Source organism: Lissotriton helveticus, chromosome 11 (assembly GCF_964261635.1).
Source record: "Lissotriton helveticus chromosome 11, aLisHel1.1, whole genome shotgun sequence".
NCBI lineage: Eukaryota > Metazoa > Chordata > Amphibia > Caudata > Salamandridae > Lissotriton > Lissotriton helveticus.
The window spans coordinates 71906709-71925257 of NC_136072.1; positions in this window are offsets into that span (position 1 = coordinate 71906709).

The following is an 18549-nucleotide window of genomic DNA, read 5'->3' on the forward strand; positions in this document are numbered from 1 at the left end:
TGCAAAACATAACAAGCATTGGCATAGCCAATAGGTCTCGCTTGTGGGACCTTATAAGTATTTAGTTACAAGGATATTGTGCTGCAAAACAAAATACTTATAAGGTCCCACAAGCGAGACCTATTGGCTATGCCAATGCTTGTTCAAGGAGACGTCGTGCGACTCTTTTTCTTACAGTAAGGAGGCTTTTTTGACATTTAATGCTTCAGAAGCAAAGCTGAGCATATTGCGGCCACCATTTTGAATCCGCTCGCCGCGCTGAAAGCCAGCTCTCCTCTGCTAATAGAAGTTTCCCATAATTCAGGTATTGCTTTTCTTTCTGGCACAAGTGCCTCAGAATGGATTCTTTTCAGCCATATGTTCTTCAGTGCCCGTAAAATGATCTATAGCACAGTAACTTTATTTTACTTCACATACCACAGATTCTGAGGTAGCACAGTGCAGCCGCCATTTTGAGAATCTTGCCTCAAACATGAACTGCATGAACTGCTGATTTCCTTGCACAAATCCTAACAACATTTATTGAATATGTTGTTATTATCCACATAAATGCTTTTTGATGTAGTTTTATTTGCAATACTTTATATTTTTGCGAGGATATATAATTTTCAAATGCCAAATTATTACCTTTTATGTGAAATTGTATGCAGACGGTAACCACAAGGATTCCTTTATTTTTGCGTTTCTTGGCATCCTGAGAAGTGATTGTATGTCATTGTAATTCACATTTTTTGCTAATATAAATCCTCGTTGCATGATATCTTCCTCATTTATTATGCGTTCTGGGTTGGATAACCTGCGTATACTCCTCATCCATTGCACGTATTGATGGGAAGAATAAAAGGTAACATCTGCAATACTTCTAAGTCCAAGCGTTCTTTCATTAAAAACTCAAAGCTATTTACAGAATTGTCTAGACTTGAAGATTCAGGTGTGCGTCAAACAGAGGAAACTACTTTAACAATGGATTCATTACAAGTCCCATCAGGTAAATCGAACGTAAAACGTTTAAAGAAAGATCCTCCCTCACCACCAAAACCATTGTCTCCAGTCTCCATGGAATTATTGCTACAGGAGATAAGGGCTCTTAGACCCTTTGTCAAAGAAACCAACTCCAAATTGCAAATTCTTTCTGAGAATTGGTCTCTACTTGATACTAGGCTCACAACGGTGGAACAAAGCGTCTCCTCCTTCAGTGAAACCTCCAAATGTGTGACTTTCATGCAGTCCCAAGTATCCTCATTACAAAAGCAGGTCGAGGACCTTGAAAATCGTAATAGGAGGAATAACATACGTATATATGGTCTGGTGGGAAACGCAGAGGGGTCAGATCCTATTGCTTTTTTCAAATCTTTTCTCCAGAAAATACTTCAAATGCCAGAGGATGTTGTGCTAAACATACAACGTGCTCATAGACTGGGTCGTCTTCCTACTAAAAATTCTCCTTGTTAACGACCAAGAGAAGTCATCCTGTACGTTCTTGAGTACCCAGATTTACTGAAAGTACTGTCTGCTGCCAAGGCCATCCAGCGTATCTCATGGTCTGGTTCCACGTTATTCTTTCTACAAGATTATTCCAGGGCTACAGCTGCCAGACGAAAGGCCTTCCTGGATATGAGACTTGACCTTCGATCTATGGGCGCTAGATATGGTCTTTTCCACCCATGTCTATTCAAAGTCACTAACAACAATAAAACTACTTCTTATGAGGATCCAGTTCATCTACAAAGCTACATTAATTCACATAAGACGGTTCATTTTGTTTCTTCTGGCTCGCCTTCCTCAAGTATTACATGACTTTTCTAGAACATGCTCCTGATATGTCATTTTTCCTTACAATGAAGACTTTCCTCTGCTACTTGATTACTATCTATGTTTTGGTAGTTTGCATCTAAACAAGTGTTAAAGTTTATGGCGGTTCATGTTGTGATGACCTTTTGTTGCTCGAGTTCTGTTATTATTTGTTCCTAAGTTCTCTTTTTTCACTATAACATTAATATGGTACTCCTTTTTCTTCTTATAGCCATATCTACGGTTTGACGTGCTGATTCCCCGGCTCTGTCCAGTTCTTCACGGACGGTTGTCTGCTCCATGTGGTTCCTCCCACCCCCACATTCGTATTCCCTTTATGTAGGCATGTTATTTGTTTCATTTGTGGTCCTTTGTTCTGTTTTATACGTTTCTATTCCTCTTTTTTCGGATGTCTGTTTTCTTTTCTCTCCTTCACTGATTTCTCTCTACTATTCGCTTGCAAACTTTTTCTTACCTTGCATTGCTTCGTCTTTGTCTCACGCTTGGCTTCAGTCACCTGAGTCTCCTAATACTATTTGGCTTAGGATCTATCCAACCATCTATCTTCTCCTTCTCCATTTTTGCATTTTTATACTTACTCTCACTGAATCAGTCTTCTGTTTTGGTTGTCTATGTCAATTCGTGGTTGAATCTCCATGGCACTACAATGAATCTCTTGGAACATAAGGGGATTGAACTCTCCTATAAAAAGACAGAAAGTCTTGTCTCATCTTGCCAAATTGAATGCTGATATTGGTTTTTTTCAAGAAACACATCTTATAGAGGCTGAATCTTCGAAGTAAAAAAAGGGTGTGTAGGGGAGATCTTTTTTCCTCAGGGGATGGCAAGCGAAATGGTGTTATGATATTGTGTCATAAATCCCTCCCAGCCACGCTCATTTCACAGAACTCAGATGTGGATGGCAGATGGTTAATTGTTAAACTGTTATTGAGGGGTGTTCCAGTTTCTTTGCATAATGTCTATGCCCCTACTGGAGGAGACACTTCCTTTTGGCCTACTTTAGCTAAACAAATGTCTCAATGCATTGAGGATAACTTTATACTTGCAGGCAATTGTAATCAAGTGTTTGACCCTTTTTTAGACAGGAACTCTAAAGTGTCTTTTGTCCCAAACAAATCCCACAAATCCTTCGTTCACGCTATTGCCCAACATAAACTTGTAGATGCTTGGCGTCTATGTAATCCGATCACCAGGGAATATACTTTTTACTCTCCAGCCCATCAAACTCAATCAAGGAGATGGTGCTTCCTGGCAAAAGTGAGGCCAGCTGGGGCCTGCACTTCTGGCCGTCAATGATGGGGTCCCTTCCCTCTCCATCTCCCTTCCGTGAAAAGCCTCGGGATCACCATTAACTCAGATCTCTCTCTTAAAGGACAGGTGGGAGCGGTGATTTCTTCCAGCTTCCATCAACTGCGCAAAATTAAAAAAATTGCCACTTGCGCTTATACAGGTGGTGCTGGCTTTGGTTTTATCCCGACTGGATTTCTCTAATTCTATCTATTTAGGATTACCTATATTTTTGTCAAAGCGCTGGCAAATTGTCCATAATCAAGCGGCCAGACTCATTTTCAAGCATCCTAATTGGAGATCGGCAAGACCACTGTTGGCCGACCTTCATTGGCTACCTATTGTTCAACGGGTGACATTCAAAGTAGGATGTTTGGCCTTCAAGGCCCTGCATGGGAAGAGTCCCAGGTTCATCAACAGCATGATCGTGAAGCATGAGCCTACATGCAATCTTTGCTCAGCTCATCTCTCTTTGCTTACCTCACCCTCCTTTAAACGGAAGCGACAGGGAGGGTGTCGATTTGCCTACCTTGGCCCTAAGGTTTGGAATACTCTCCCTTTGACTATCAGGAGTTGTGCAAACCTCATGGAGTTTCGGAGAGCCTTGAAGACCTGGCTTTTTAAGCAAACATCCGGATAGATTATCTGCCGTCAATTTTCCTCACTGTCAGCGCCATGAAACCCTTGGGTGCCCGTGCACTCTATAAATTTTGATTAACATAACATAACATAACATATATTCGTCTCTCGCAATATCTCACAGTCTCTCACGCATGCTGACATTGGCCCCATTCTTTTATCTGATCATGCTCCTGTTTCAATTGGTCTGCATATACTACCCAAGGCTAATGCTCCTAAAAGGTGGCGATTTAATAATGCACTCCTCTTAGACCCAAAATTTACCTCCTCCTTTGCCGCCTTTTTTGATGACTACTTTGTAATAAACCAAAATGAGTCTTTATCATTCTCCACTATATGGGATGCCTTCAAAGCCTCAGCTAGGGACTTTATCATTAGCTTTGTCACAAAGAAATGGAGAATTGCACATAAACTTGCTAACGATCTCCTCAATGACATTAAGAAACTGGAGCACTCCTATTATACCTCACATTCGCAGGAAAGTCTTACAGCTCTTATAAAAGCTAAATTACAATTTAGCAAAAGTTCAACGGATGATGCTTCTTTGTATCTTTTAAAATCTAGCGCAAAATGTTATGGTGGCAAAAATAAAGCAGGGAAAATATTAGCTAACTATTTAAAGGTCAGGCAGAACAAATTAAATATTGATTCTGTTTATGATAATCAGTCTGTTTTAAAATTTAAGGATACTGAAACACAACCTTCCAACCACTTACTGTCACAGTTTTTCTCAACCATACACAAACCTCATCATGACCCATTGGATTTCTCCTCTTTAGAAGCAGAATTAACACAACAGGAACTTCTAAAAACCCTTCAAACCCTTAAAAAAGACAAAGCCCCTGGTCCAGATGGCTTCACTGTTGAGTTCTATCTTCATTTTTCTAAGCTTCTCTTAACTAAATTACACACCTTATCGTGCTATTTTCAGTAAGCGAATGGGTCCATAGATTCCTTTTCAGAAGCACACATTTGTCTTATTCCTAAGGATGGAAAGGATCCTAAACACTGTAAAAATTATAGACCCATCTCCCTGGTTAATATTGATTACAAAATCTTTTCAAAAGCACTAGCTATATGCCTGGACTCCCATTAAACATCTTTGTTGGGAAGGGAGCAGTCTGGTTTTGGGTTATAACAGACAACACACGATTGTTCTTCAACGTTTTATCAAAATCCTCCCATTTAAAATATTTTCTAGCAGCTATAGCACTGGATGCAGAAAAAGCTTTTGATATAGTTGAATGGAAGTATTTATTTTATACTCTTAGATGGTTTGGTTTTGGCCCAAATTTTATTACTTTAGTGTCTCTCCTTTACTCCAATCCCTGTGCTGCTGTTTGTGCTAACGGTTTGATTTCCCCCTTTTTCAAATTGGGAAGGGGTGTACGCCAAGGTTGTCCCCTTTCTCCTTTTTTGTTCAATCTGGCATTAGAACCTTTTTTTATCTAAATTACGTCAAAACCCTAGCATATATGGATTTCAAACTTCAAATGCCCATAATAAACTTGCAGCATATGCTGATGATATTTTACTTTTCATGTCAAAGATGGATGACTCCATTCTTGCTTTGTTAGCAACAGTGCAGTCTTATTCCCTCAAAGCTGGCTACAAATGGAATAATGACAAATGTGAAATTCTCCCCTCGACCAAAAAGACTTTTAAAATGGAATTTAGCGCTTCTAAATTCACATGGAATTCCCATCATAGTAAGTATCTAGGTCTATATTTTACCTTCTCATTGTCTGATACAATAACACTGTGCATGAACAAGTGCATTCAACAACTTTCAGAATTAACTGCTAAATGGCACCCCTTATATTTATCTTGGTGGGGTCGATTGGACACTATAAAGATGATGCTAACACCTATTATATTGTATACGATTACGAATTTTCCAATTCCTGTCACCGCTAAACTTTTTAAGAAGACTAATTCCATTCTCTCCTCCTTTTTATGGAGTAGTAAGAAACCTAGAATGTCTATTTTTAAATTATCACATCCCAAGATGGAAGGAGGAGTTAATTATCCTGATTTCAAGTCCTATCAGACAGCTTTTCTTTTGCGCCAAGCTTCACTTTGGTTGCAGGATTCTACAGACGAATCCCCTCTATGGACCTCTATTGAACAACTCTTTCTATTCCCCTTTTCCTTTCATGAATACCTTTTCTTCTCACATAAGCCACAATCTCTCTCTACCCCTTAATAAAATATACCTCCAAACTTCTGGACTTTATATCCCCTTCTACTCATCTCACTAGAGACTCTTTCCTTGACTTACCGAATTGGCATAACAAAAATGTAACCATTCGAGGTAAACCTTTTTATTGGAAGACATGGAGACAGAGGGGGCTAATATGGATTCATCAGCTGTTTTTTGATTCAAAGTTTATAACTTTTGACATACTCAGCCATTCATTTGGTTTGCCTTCCTCTTTCATTCCCAAATATAAACTGCTTAAAACAATGGTTATAAATGTATTCACTCAACTTCCCAATGCACATGCCACTCCCACTACTTTGGATCCCTCTTCAAAACTCTGTACTTTATTAAAAACATCTCCTAAAGCATCCACTATTTATATATATTTGCAAGATGCAGCTATGGAAAGGTCAAAATCTAAAATAGATTAAGCTTGGGAACAGGATTTTGCAACTGACTGGCCATTATCCCTTTGGAAAAGCATATGGATTAAATTACGCAGATCATCCAGAGCTGCCAACACAACGCAAACATTGTTTTTTGTCTATAACAGGCTCCTACTAACACCAGCTACAATGAACAACGGATTTCCAAATACACCAGATACGTGTTTGACGTGTATGTCAGCGAAGGCTGATCTTTTTCTTATGTTATTTTCTTGCCCACCTGTTTGTTCCTTTTGGCAACGAGTATGGTCTCAGATTACCCTGATTTTTGACACTAAATTTCCTTTATCTTTCACTCATATCTTTCTGGGCAGTCTCTCTTCTGTTTGGGAGAATGTTGCATTCACTGTCAAGATTATTGATTTATTGCTAGCAATTGCTTTTCAGCAGATTACTATTAATTGGAAGGACTTCTACAAGATTTCCTATAAAGCTTGGTGGTATGCTGTCTGCCATAATCATAGATTGGATTCCACTTTTGTTTACCCCCTACGTATGGCTATGAAACGTTTGGACCTGTGGTCACCAGTTATAATGTATATTGATACATGTGCCAAAAAATCTTCTAAACCTCTGCCATCCCAACAGGAGGTTCTGAAACCACCCTGATTCCCCCAACATATTCCTTATATGACTGCAATCTAATGTTGTTCACATTTCATTTAGTTTGTTTGATTCTTCACTCTTACTGATAAGTCTTATTCATATAATTTTGTTGTAACAGCCTTTTATTGCATTGTTATAATCTTAATATTCTGTGCTGTATACAGACATCCTTTATTCCTTTAATAAAACATTTTTGAATTGAAAACAAAGAATGATTGAAGCCACAGCTATTGACACAAATGTGCAGGCTGTGATGTGAACCTAAGGGTGTTTCAGCAACTGTGGATTGCAAAATCCAAGAGTGCCCTCCAAATGCTGGTTGACCAGTCGATAGAAGGACCAATTCATCCTTGTCCCTTTGGGTGAAAATTGAATCTAACTCAAGTCTCCTTGTATAGTTTGTGCCTCGTCACGCACATCATTGCCATTCACCCATGAAAGTGACTTCCTATCTTTCGAGTTGTCAATCAGTGTGTTTGCGGAGTTTGATGTCTGTCCTTTTGCTGCTGGAGGTTTATGTGATACACATACAGGCTCCTCCTCGAGGTGGTATATTCAGATCAATTCAAACCCACAGATGCTAGTGGTATCGGAGACAATATAATAAAATAATATAACCTGTATTAATGTCTATTAATGAAGCACACGTATCTTGGCGCTAAAATAACAGATATTTACTGTTACTGAACTCATTGGTACTCATTATGTAATTGAAATAGAGTGCAGAAAGGTGGTAGGCGTCCTGCATGGACTTGCAAAACAGCATAAGTACTTTGGAATGTTACTTTCTACTAAATTGAGGTATTTCACCCGGAGTATTAACTCCGGGTGAAATACCGCAAGTCACAACTAAGAGTCTCTGGGGCATATTATCGAGATGTGCGTTGCAAAACGCACAATGCACATCTCCGTATCGATGGCTATCGCCGGATTTCATCGCCTAATTAGCGCGCAATTATCAATGCGCATCAGGCAGGCGATCAGAAATCCGGCGATAGTCGGCGATATGGCACATTAGCGCATGACAACAAATGTTGTTTTCATGCGCTAATGTGGGCCCTGATAATATGGGGGGGGTGGATTCAGCTTTATGATCCACACCCCCATGTTAACAATGCCTAACGCCTGGTCGGAGCAGGCGTTGGGAGACCTGCGATAAATGAGTTTATCGCAGGTTTTTGTCTCCCAACGCCTGCCTTGGTAATAGGGTGTTCCCACCTCCAACCACATTTTACAAGTGGTTGGACGTGGGAACGCCCACTTTGGATGTCATTAGCGATTTTTATCGCCGACATGCAAAGTGGGCTCGGGCCAGACTTTAAAGTGCCCTTGGTAATAGGGCTCTAGCTGTATCGCCGCTTTCTCGGCACAATTCGCCGAGAAAGCGGCGATACAAGCCCTTGGTAATATGACCCTCTGTGCCTTAAATGACCAGTCTGAAAGCTCTGAACCTGATAATTGTGGGCTTAGAGACAGCAGGCCTGCCACATTTGCTGCAGGGCAAGGGGTGTGGGCAATGGCATTGCCTGGCACTCACAGCAGTCTAGGGGGAGCAAACAATGCTACTGGTCAGACAGGCAAAAGTATGCCTTACAACCATGCAGCCCCTATCCTGCCCTACCACCCCATACCGGCACCCCACTGACGAATTCTGTGTGCTCAGGGAAGGCGGAAAATGTCAGTATGTTGTTTGCTGAAATAGGGAAAAGTGCCCAGTAAAGGACCTGGTAACTCTGGATCTGAGCAGTTATTCCCCATTTCAGGGGAAAATATTGCAATGGCAGGACTTTGCTGCAGGGATACCAGCCAATTCCAGCCCCCAGCATCTCTGCATCAAGGTCTAGCCAGCTCATAATGAGGACCAAAGAGTCATCAGATTTGTCTTCTAGTGCTACACCCTGGAAAGTAAGCGGCATATCTACTGGTAACAATAACTTCCTAAAACGTTACTGCATACCATCTGCCTGTACGAAACCTCTCTGCACACTGCTCCCATTCCTATGGCATTTGACGGCCAATCTGAGCAGACATTTTGAAATAAAGTGAGATACCTTTTTGTGAGAAAACTAAAGTGAGAAATTGGAATCTAGAAATCTCTACTGCTAAAAACTGGAAAACAAGTTGTGAGGAATTCTGACACATTTAAAAATGTTTATTTTCTCTTTTATTCTTAAAGTCTCCTTTGTTGAGGTGTGTTGACTAGTAGGAGGTACAGGACCAGGGAGGCTTTATTTCAGATGGGTACAAGCCTGAATAACAGGCCCCACTAGGAGCAGGTGTTACCAAGTCCAGGTCGGAGTCCTAGTAACAGTCAAACTGGATCTCCTTTACATATTAGATTCCAAGATGTCACAGACGAGAAAGGCGGCAGGTGGTCACATCTCCCCTGTTAATCATAACCGTAACTAAATTGAGTTTTTGTTGATCTCCTAAATGTAGCAACTCTGTCATACATCTTGAACCCTTGAACCTAGTCTTACCTCTATCTTTACTCCTAACCCTCTGCAATGTAAAATCCCTTGCCATTACCCTAACACCATCCTTTCTGTCACCCTAGCTCTAATCCTTAGATTTTTTTTTAACTATTACATTTTTTTAACTTGAAGTTTTCCAATATAATGTTTTTCTTACTTTTTGTTTCTCTTTTTTTTTCTTTCAATCTTTGTTTACTCACTTTTACCTAAGAAGGTATTCATATGGACGCCATTACAGTACCTTAGCTAATGAACAAGAAAACAGAAAGGAAAGAAAGACAGCTAAACATGCTGCCACTACTTGTTTGGCTATAATTGCAATTGAACACTTTAAGTCCTGACACATTGGGTGATGCACTCTCTCATCTGTGGGGCAGCTGCAGATGTAGCAAACGGAGGCAAGCGAATTCCAGAAATTGTTGAGGACTTGGAGAACCAGCGCAGCATAATTATTGATGGAATGCTTACTGCGTGTGCCAAAAACTGGAGGCAAGCTATTGCTGTGTTTTGGCTGGCGAGATGTGAGGAGACTTCCGGGAACATTAAGCAGTGATGGAAGAAGGGAGGATGCGTTTAGTTTTTGATGCAGAACAACAACAAAGTACTTCGTCAACAACTGGAACGTGCATGTGGCGGGAAAACATTTTAGGTAAGAGGCAATGAGGCAATGACCAATTAGGAGGAGGCTAGAAGGATATACCCAATGACGGGAAAGAAAAAAAGAAATAAAGGACCAATGTGAAATGCTGAGAAAATTACCAGAAATGAAAAGCAGTCCTACCCAAATAGATCATACCGTGCGACCTTCCGAGTGGTATTTGATGTGGGTCTAGAATATCGAGTGTTATGAATGATTTTACTTCAAAATCAAGGCCGGACATATCAACAACAAATGTATAGACAGGGAGTTATTTAAGAGAAGTATAGCTTACTTGTAATATTACTCCACATAGATGTACCTGGATGATATGTATAGCTTCAAGAGATGTAGATGTGGAGTTAACAATAGTAAACATATACTTATCTTTATGCACTTACTTCCGTAATATTTTTGTCTTTCATATTTAGGCACCATTAGTGTAATAAACATAATATCCTGAACTCAAACTGTGTGAGTTGGGGTAGATCACTATACAAAAATATGCTTAGGAAGCAGCCAAATGATGGGGCCTTGTCACAAACTGTATTCTGTACGTTTAGTTGTTTACACTAGTATTACTAACGTACTACAAAATGATATTGACAAACCTATGTGCAGAGTTGCCACCTCGGCCTCTCATATCTTTTTATTTTTTTTGTGCTTACATCTCCACCCTGACTGTCTGCATAAATAACTATACGTTTGAGTAAAAAAATGTGGGAGGTGCAGGGAGGAGCAGCTGGAAAAGAGTAACACTTTCTACCAGAGGGAACAAGTTAAGGGACGAGTGCGGAGGGGTTAAGGAAGTGTTAGCGAGGGGTTTAGGGATTGTCATACATCCACACGCAAAAAAGTAAGCCCAGTCCTATTCACAAACTTCTTTTCTTAAGTTACGACAGGCAAAAATATACTCCAGCTCAGAGATTAAGTAAATCCAGCAACACATATGGCCAACCACTGGTAGTGCAAAATCCTCATCTAGAAAATAGTGGAGGTAGGCACTTAAAATAGAATCTCCGATAAAATAATGTTAAATTAAATTAACATTTAATTTTTTTTTTAAATATAAATAAAAGTAATGAAATGCTTAAAATAAATGTTTAATTCCACATATCTTGATGAACTTTTTCAGTAAAAAATAGTTACATTATTTTTATTAAAACATAATTGAATTACTTTCAATAAATTATATACATCACTTTTAATAATTATTACTTCAAAAGTTTAAAAAAATGATGTATTTTGCTTTTGAGTGGAATAATGTTAAGTACATTTTATATAGTCAAAATAATTACATTTTAAAATTGTCATTAAGGCTGTAACCTTTTTTTAAAAATTTTGTTCAACGTTTGAAATAATTATGTACAATTCATTTACATAAATATTTATCTTAATGATACTTTTACTATTTTTTAAACTCTTATAAACGTTTCGGTAACTTTATCCTAGGGAAATCTCCGCCTCAATCTCCGTATGGTAAAATATATAGAAATGCACAAAAGTTGATTAGGATCCCTCTTGCATAAGGACAAACCGTAGGTTGCGCTAATCTGATTACCTAAAAGTAGACCTAAGTGCTTCTGAAATTGGGAGAGCAGGTTCAATAACCCCTGCTGTCACTTCAAGGTTGTCATGTCTCAAGCAAGTCTGTTGCTAAATTCTTCAAGTATGACTAACCTTTCACAATAGTGGAAAATTTGAATAAATGGGAGGAAAGAATGCATAAAGACTGACATTCGTAGGACTGGGTTAACCTGGTCAAAACGATGCTTTATACCTGATTTTTTAATGCTTTATTTGATTTTTTTTCTCTTAGTGAATTAAAAATACAAATTTGGTTAAAGTTTTAACTATATGGATTTGCAGTACTTGAGCGCCATCTAACGATCAAGTTGCAAACTGCAGGCATTTGGAAACAATCAGTGACTCAATAGAGTTTTCTCAGTGGGTCGGTTTAAATCTATTTCTGAAAAGCCTAATCATGGTGTAATATTCTTAAAGTGAATTATACAGTGTATACACACAGTTCTATTTTCCTAGTCCTACATCTCTAGCTGCAATCAACTATGGGCATTTTAGAATGTTCCGTTGCTTGATGATGGTGAGCAGCAATGGCAGCTGGGATTTTGCGCCCTATTGTGACATCGTTTATCAGACAGCCCCTTAAAAGAGGCGTGTCAACAGATCTTTCCGAATTGGAGCAGTTTAATGGTAGTTTTGAAAGATAAGGAAATATGGTTCCAGATCATGGGTGAAAAAATGGAGAATGCCTGATGCCTTTTTTTGTACTTCTTTGTCTCTAGTGTCTTGGCTCAAGGGTGCAGAGAAACATCGAAACGGGTGGGCTTGTTTGACTGGTTGGCAGATGTGTTGGTTGTGATGGCTTTGTAGATGATGCCGCTGGTCTTAAAGATTGTGTCAGCTGGCAAGTGGGGCCAGTGGTTCTCCATTCTGTGAAAGCAGTAGCGCCTGATACCGATTGGGAGTGGTGGGGCGGTTGTGGGAGGGGTTGGTGCGAACGGAACCAAAATACAAAAAAAATAAACACTTACCTGGGCCGGTGGGCCACCACCTCTTCTCCATCCTCTTCTTCCTGTCTCCGCCGGCTGCAGTAAGGAGCAGGAAACACCCGGGTTCCCAGGGTCCCCATTGCCAATCACAATGCTGTAATGAAGCATTGTGGTTGGTGTGAGCACCGAACCACGGTGCCCAGAAGGGAACTGGGAGGCCTTGCATGTTCCTCATCAGGCTGTGTAAAGCAAGCCTGGTGAGAAAGCTGCAAAGTGTGCAGGACTGAGAGCCACTCGCTTCAATGGGAAAAAATTTATAATGATAACCGTACGTTATTATCATTTTATTTTTCCTATTGAAATCAGTAGGGTGACGCGCCTCTGCCTTAGCGGAGGAGGCCCCTCTGGGTGAAGGGAAATGTGCTATGGCATGCAATGGGGACCAGCATGGAGTCTGAGGGGCTATGGAGCCAGGCCTTAACATCACCCAGATCCAGATTCAATAGAACACCTTTTCTAGAGTGACTTTCAGGGAGGAATGGTGTCATTTTCTCAAGGCGCAAGCCCTGGTACCAGGCTATAGAGCATTTTTTTTTAGCATTTAATATAGATTTTAAAAGTATCATAACATTAAAAAAACACTTTACATAAAACACTTAACCTTTTATAACAAAAATTCCAATTGTCAGCATAAACAGTCCTGCATTATAGAAATAGTTACTGCCCATAACCCAAAATACTCCCCAATTTCGAAATTCAGTACTACAATCATGCATCTACTTCTATAGACTGTCAAACTATTAAGAACTCATACCCAACCATAAGTTGAAATCCTAACTAATATTAATTAATGACCTATTAGCTGTTTACAGATGAGCAAGTTAGCCAATGGAATCCTGGAAAATAAAGTTTATAGAAATCCTCAATCCATTGTGACGATGAGTTTCTTGTTTGGTTATTTTATTCAAAGCAGTACATGAGAACCAATCTAGCCCAGGCAAATAATGTGGAAGCTTTAATAATATTAAATCCACAAGTTTAAATAATCTGCCAATTATATGTCAGTTTACTCTTGTATCCACATTGCATTGCCCCTTTTATTGTTACTGCATCGTGATGCATGAAAAATGTAAGTTACAACAGCTCCTTGAGATGCCTTGAGACCCTCATGGGGGAGTAGCCGCACTTTACAAGTCACTGATTGATTGATTGATTGATTGAGTTTTACCAGATCATGTTTCGGTTAAATTGGCTACGTATTCAACTTTTGCCCCGCAAAGGCGAAAACAATATAAGCTGATTCTTTCCTCTTTTAGCCAATCAGAGCGCGTATCAGCTACCGGACTAATAACGAATCCTCATAAACTTCTGCTGTGAAATGAATTTACCAGCACCTATCAGCTAAACCTGTGATAAAGGAACATTGCGGCTTTCCAATGTAAAATTAGCTCTATTAAAATTACTGATTGTATCAATGTCTGTTGAAAAGAATAATCCCCAATTTGCTCCTTGATCAACATTTGAAAAGATTCGGAAGAGGTTGTCTCATCCAAAACCGAGGTGATTTTTTAATGTCTCAGCATGGACAGGGGAATTAGCCAGCATTTCATACACACTAAAGTATACAGAAAGTGATGGATGGAATGTTTTAATTAATATCAGCCACTGGATAAGATACATTCAAGCACTCCATCCATTACTTTTGAGCCATTATTCTGTGTCGCATTCCAATCCATTGTTATTTTGCACTCCATTACACCTCAGTTTGGACCGAGCATTATGCAAATCTGTCTTGACCCTGCTCCAATGAGAACAGATTGGCTTGAACTGCCAAGCATGGTCCTCCCTAAATCAGAACACAAGCAACCTAGGACCGGGTCCTTCCTACTTAGGGCTTATCAGCCAGGTATAGCTTGGTTCCAGTGGTACCGTGCTCAGTGTGCCAATGGAATCAAGCTGTGCCTGACTGAAGAACAGTATAGCATACAACAATGTCTCAAAGGGACTTGATACCCACATGATGAAGCATGCCACTTATGGTGGGTGAGGGTATTCGTCCTGAAAGGGATTTCTCCCTAGTGGAGAATTGTGTGGGACATCAGTTTGTTATCTCATAAGGTACATGTGTGCGATAATATAGCCCCAAGGATTAGGTTTGTGTTGAGAGTGTATTTTATAAGGGATTTTTTTTCCTTGCAGGTCTTTAAACAGTTTCCCTATTTTTTGTGCTATGGACGTTTTTCTTTTCAACCAGGCAATCTCAAACATAAACACATCAAAATAAGTCATTCCTACCAAGGACTGCCAAGTCACTTCCTAGTAGGGAGGGAGCCGAAGCCCCTATACTCACCTTCTCCCCAACCAAATGGTGCAGCCTACCTTAGACCAGGGCAAGCTCTAGGGCGGTACGACAGTTGCGACAGCACAGGGAGTTGACTTTTGGGTGGGGGCATCGGGTTTGCAAGTATATTATGGTTTTAAAAGCAATTGCTACTGAGTTCCTGGCCTCCAGAAATTTTCAGGCAACAATAAAAATGTCAAGATAACTCAGTAATAAATGTTCTTCCTAAAGAGAGATCTGAGTTTTGTCTAGTGGACATTTTGAATTAATGCCTGCTGCAAAGAACATGCACCATACAGATCACACGATGCGTATAATGTCAATAGGTCAGTGGGTTAATGCTTTTGTCAGAGAGATCCTTTTGTTAGTTGCAGGATATAAGTTAAAATCCTAACATAGAAGAGGGAGCTATTAACTGTCATCAAAGAGCAGCATGCCAGCTGCAAGGTACACATTAGAGCGTGTAGATTTTTTACACGTGTTTTATTATCCTATTGTTGCAAAAAGGGTTCATTTGGACAAAAATCTATTCTGATTATTAATGAGAACCCCCTAGCCATGGTGTTATGTTTTAAATTCTGAGTTTGTGCTTCTCCAGACCAAGCACTCTTAAACTATACTAACTGAGTATGGATGACATGTAACTTCTACACCTTGTAGTCCTCTGTCTTATGTGACATTTCCTACATAATGATTCACACACGTATGAAGGATTTTCTCTGTGTAATGTGTGTGATGTAAAGTGCTCTGATGCCCTACACTGGTATGAGTGGCACTATAAATGAATTAAATGGATTTGAGAGAGAGTGGGTATGGAGTCTTGAGGGGCACTGTTACAGGGTGGTAGTGAGTGAAACCATGGCGAAGATGGTCATGGGGGTGGAGGGGGCACCAACAAACATCGTTGCATCGGGCATCTCCAGCGCTAAAGCCGGCCCTGCCCCAGATGTAGTTAACCATGCCACATCACATCCTGAAATTGCGAAAATCCTACACACCCGCTGTTCTTTTTGCTAGGGAGTGACCAAGAACCCAAAGTCTGGCTGAAGTCATACAACCTTGGTGGTAGATTATTGCCTCCCTTCAGACAACTGAAAGGCCTGCTCCCAAATCCTGGTGTTGTTATTGATATTATTATGTTGTAACTATTTTTACCAGTAGAATTTGCTATTTTTCATTTAAATATTAAATAGATAGGGGAGACAGCGATTGCAACGCGGGCTTTACACCGCGCTACCATTACGACGCAGCCATCACAACGCAAGTCGTTACAACGACTTGCGCTGGATGGCTCTATATACTAAGGAATAGTGTGATTTACTATTCCAACACCTTCCCTACTGTTACGTAGGCTGGAGTTGGAATAGTAAATCTTACTATTCCTAAATCCAGCGCCTCCAGCGCAAGTCGTTGTAACGACTTGCGTTGTGATGGCTGCGTCGTAATGGTAGCGTGGTGTAAAGCCCGCGTTGTAATGACGTACATCCAATAGATAGAAATTTTTACGGAACTAATTGAGTATAGCAGACAACTGACCGTTAGAAGACAAACTGAAAGACTTGTAAATCAGTTACAAGTATTGGCAAAATCCAATTGCATGAGACCTATTGTCTTTGCCAATGCTTGTATTGAAAGTGTTCCTCATCAGCGTCATACTCGTCAAGCCCCACTCAAGCCTACATCTACATGGAGGGCATCATGGTGCGGAATTCTGCTCAGTGTTTAACAGGATTTCCCCTGAATGTTCCTAGTTGTCTACGTTATAAATTCGAGTACCATAAGTCATTCGTTTGTAGAGAAGTAGAGAAATGTGGAGTGAAAGCGCCCTCTGTTGGCGCTTGCAGGAAATGCTTCGTTGCTCAGATCTGTTAAACTGCCTATGGGTTTTCCTGAACTGAAACCATACGCGAGTTTTTTATGAACTTCAAATAGTTCTGTGCAGGAAGAAGGGCCCACGGAGAGCTTGCTCGTTTACTGCAAAAAAGCAGTACCAGAACGGACACTTTGTGGAAAGTGCTAAGGTAGCATTCACACTTTTCAGTTTACTTTTTAGTTGCACGACATTGTTTATTTAACGATTTCGCCCATAGGCGCAATTATTTCCTAAGTCTTGCACTAGAGATGGCAGAGAAACACATCAGCTATTAGCTTGCAAACCTTGTAAAGCTTTACATTATGACAATAAAGCAGCATGGTAATTTTAATATGTTTGCCAGTGTGTCACTTTTAACCCCTTCGCTGCGGCGGCTATTCCGCCGCAGCGCTAAGGGGGCGGGGCGACGGCGCGGCAGTCCCGTGCTCCTGACGGAACCGCTCCGTCACGGCACGCGGGTGAGCTGTGCTTGTGACGGAACGGTTCCATCACGGCCCCGCCTGCTCAATAGAACGCGCCGCGCAGGCGGGGCCGTGACGGAACCGTTCCGTCACCAGCACAGCCCACCCGAGGCTCGAGCATGGGAGGGGTTAATATTTGGGGAAAAGTGACGTACTGGCGGCGCAAGGGGCGAGTAAACAAGCCCCATAGTACGCTGTGTATCACTTGCTCTTGCTTGGGTGGCTTTCTTGTCTATTTCAGTTCCCTGCTTTTTATCTGATGGCTTTCCTCCCTATTGTTTGTTTGTCCCACCTCCGGAGCATTTCTTTTTTACTGTTTTCTGATTGGATGACTTAAGTTCCACAGTTGCTGACATTTTTTTTTTTTTTTTGTAGAGTTTTATATAGCGCGAACTAGACCCGAACCGAATCAGGTATCAGAGCGCTTTACATAGCACAAGTTGCGTTTTTACATGAGGACACACACTTTCATTTTTAGGCACGGGGAGATTAAGTGATTTGGCCAGAATCACAGGAGGTTTTGGCATCGTTACCGAGACTCGAACCAAAATCCGCAGGTCCGAGGTCGAGCGCCTTAGCCGTTAGGCCAACTCATTGAGGGCCTCATTCATTATATCTTGATGCACAGCAGGGCAGCAAGTTCCTGTCGAAATGGGAAGCAAAGACATAGACAGGGCTAACATTTACATAGGGTGAGGTAAGGATGGCACTGATATGTGGCTCTAAATTCCATGAAAAGGCCTGAAAATATGTTTTTTTCACTGCATGGAACCATAGCTTGCCAGCATTTCTTCAACTCACACCATTTCCTCATATCCTCATGCATTTCCATTTCCTCATCTAAATATATGTATTACACGTTTGGTTGCTTTTATTAAAAATGATGTGAACAATGCAGTAAATCCTTTAATATGCAGAAAAATGACGAAGCCACAAATTTGCATGAATCCAGTAGCCCTCACAATTGTCCTTGTGTTAGCAATTTTTTTTCTGAAAGGTAAACAAACACTAAACATTGTTATTCCAATTAGTGGCCATTAATATTTTAAGAAAACAGCATTCTCAAGCTAATTACCACAAAAATAAACATGTAATATAAAAAAATACATAATGGGCAACATGTAATATGGTTCCATATTGCTGATGTCAATTACAAATCACTCCTCCTTCGGCCTCTCGGTTTAGGATAGCACCAACACCCTTTGAAGGCAGGCAAGGGTACCAAAATGTATCTTCCATTCAGCTGTGATAAAACTG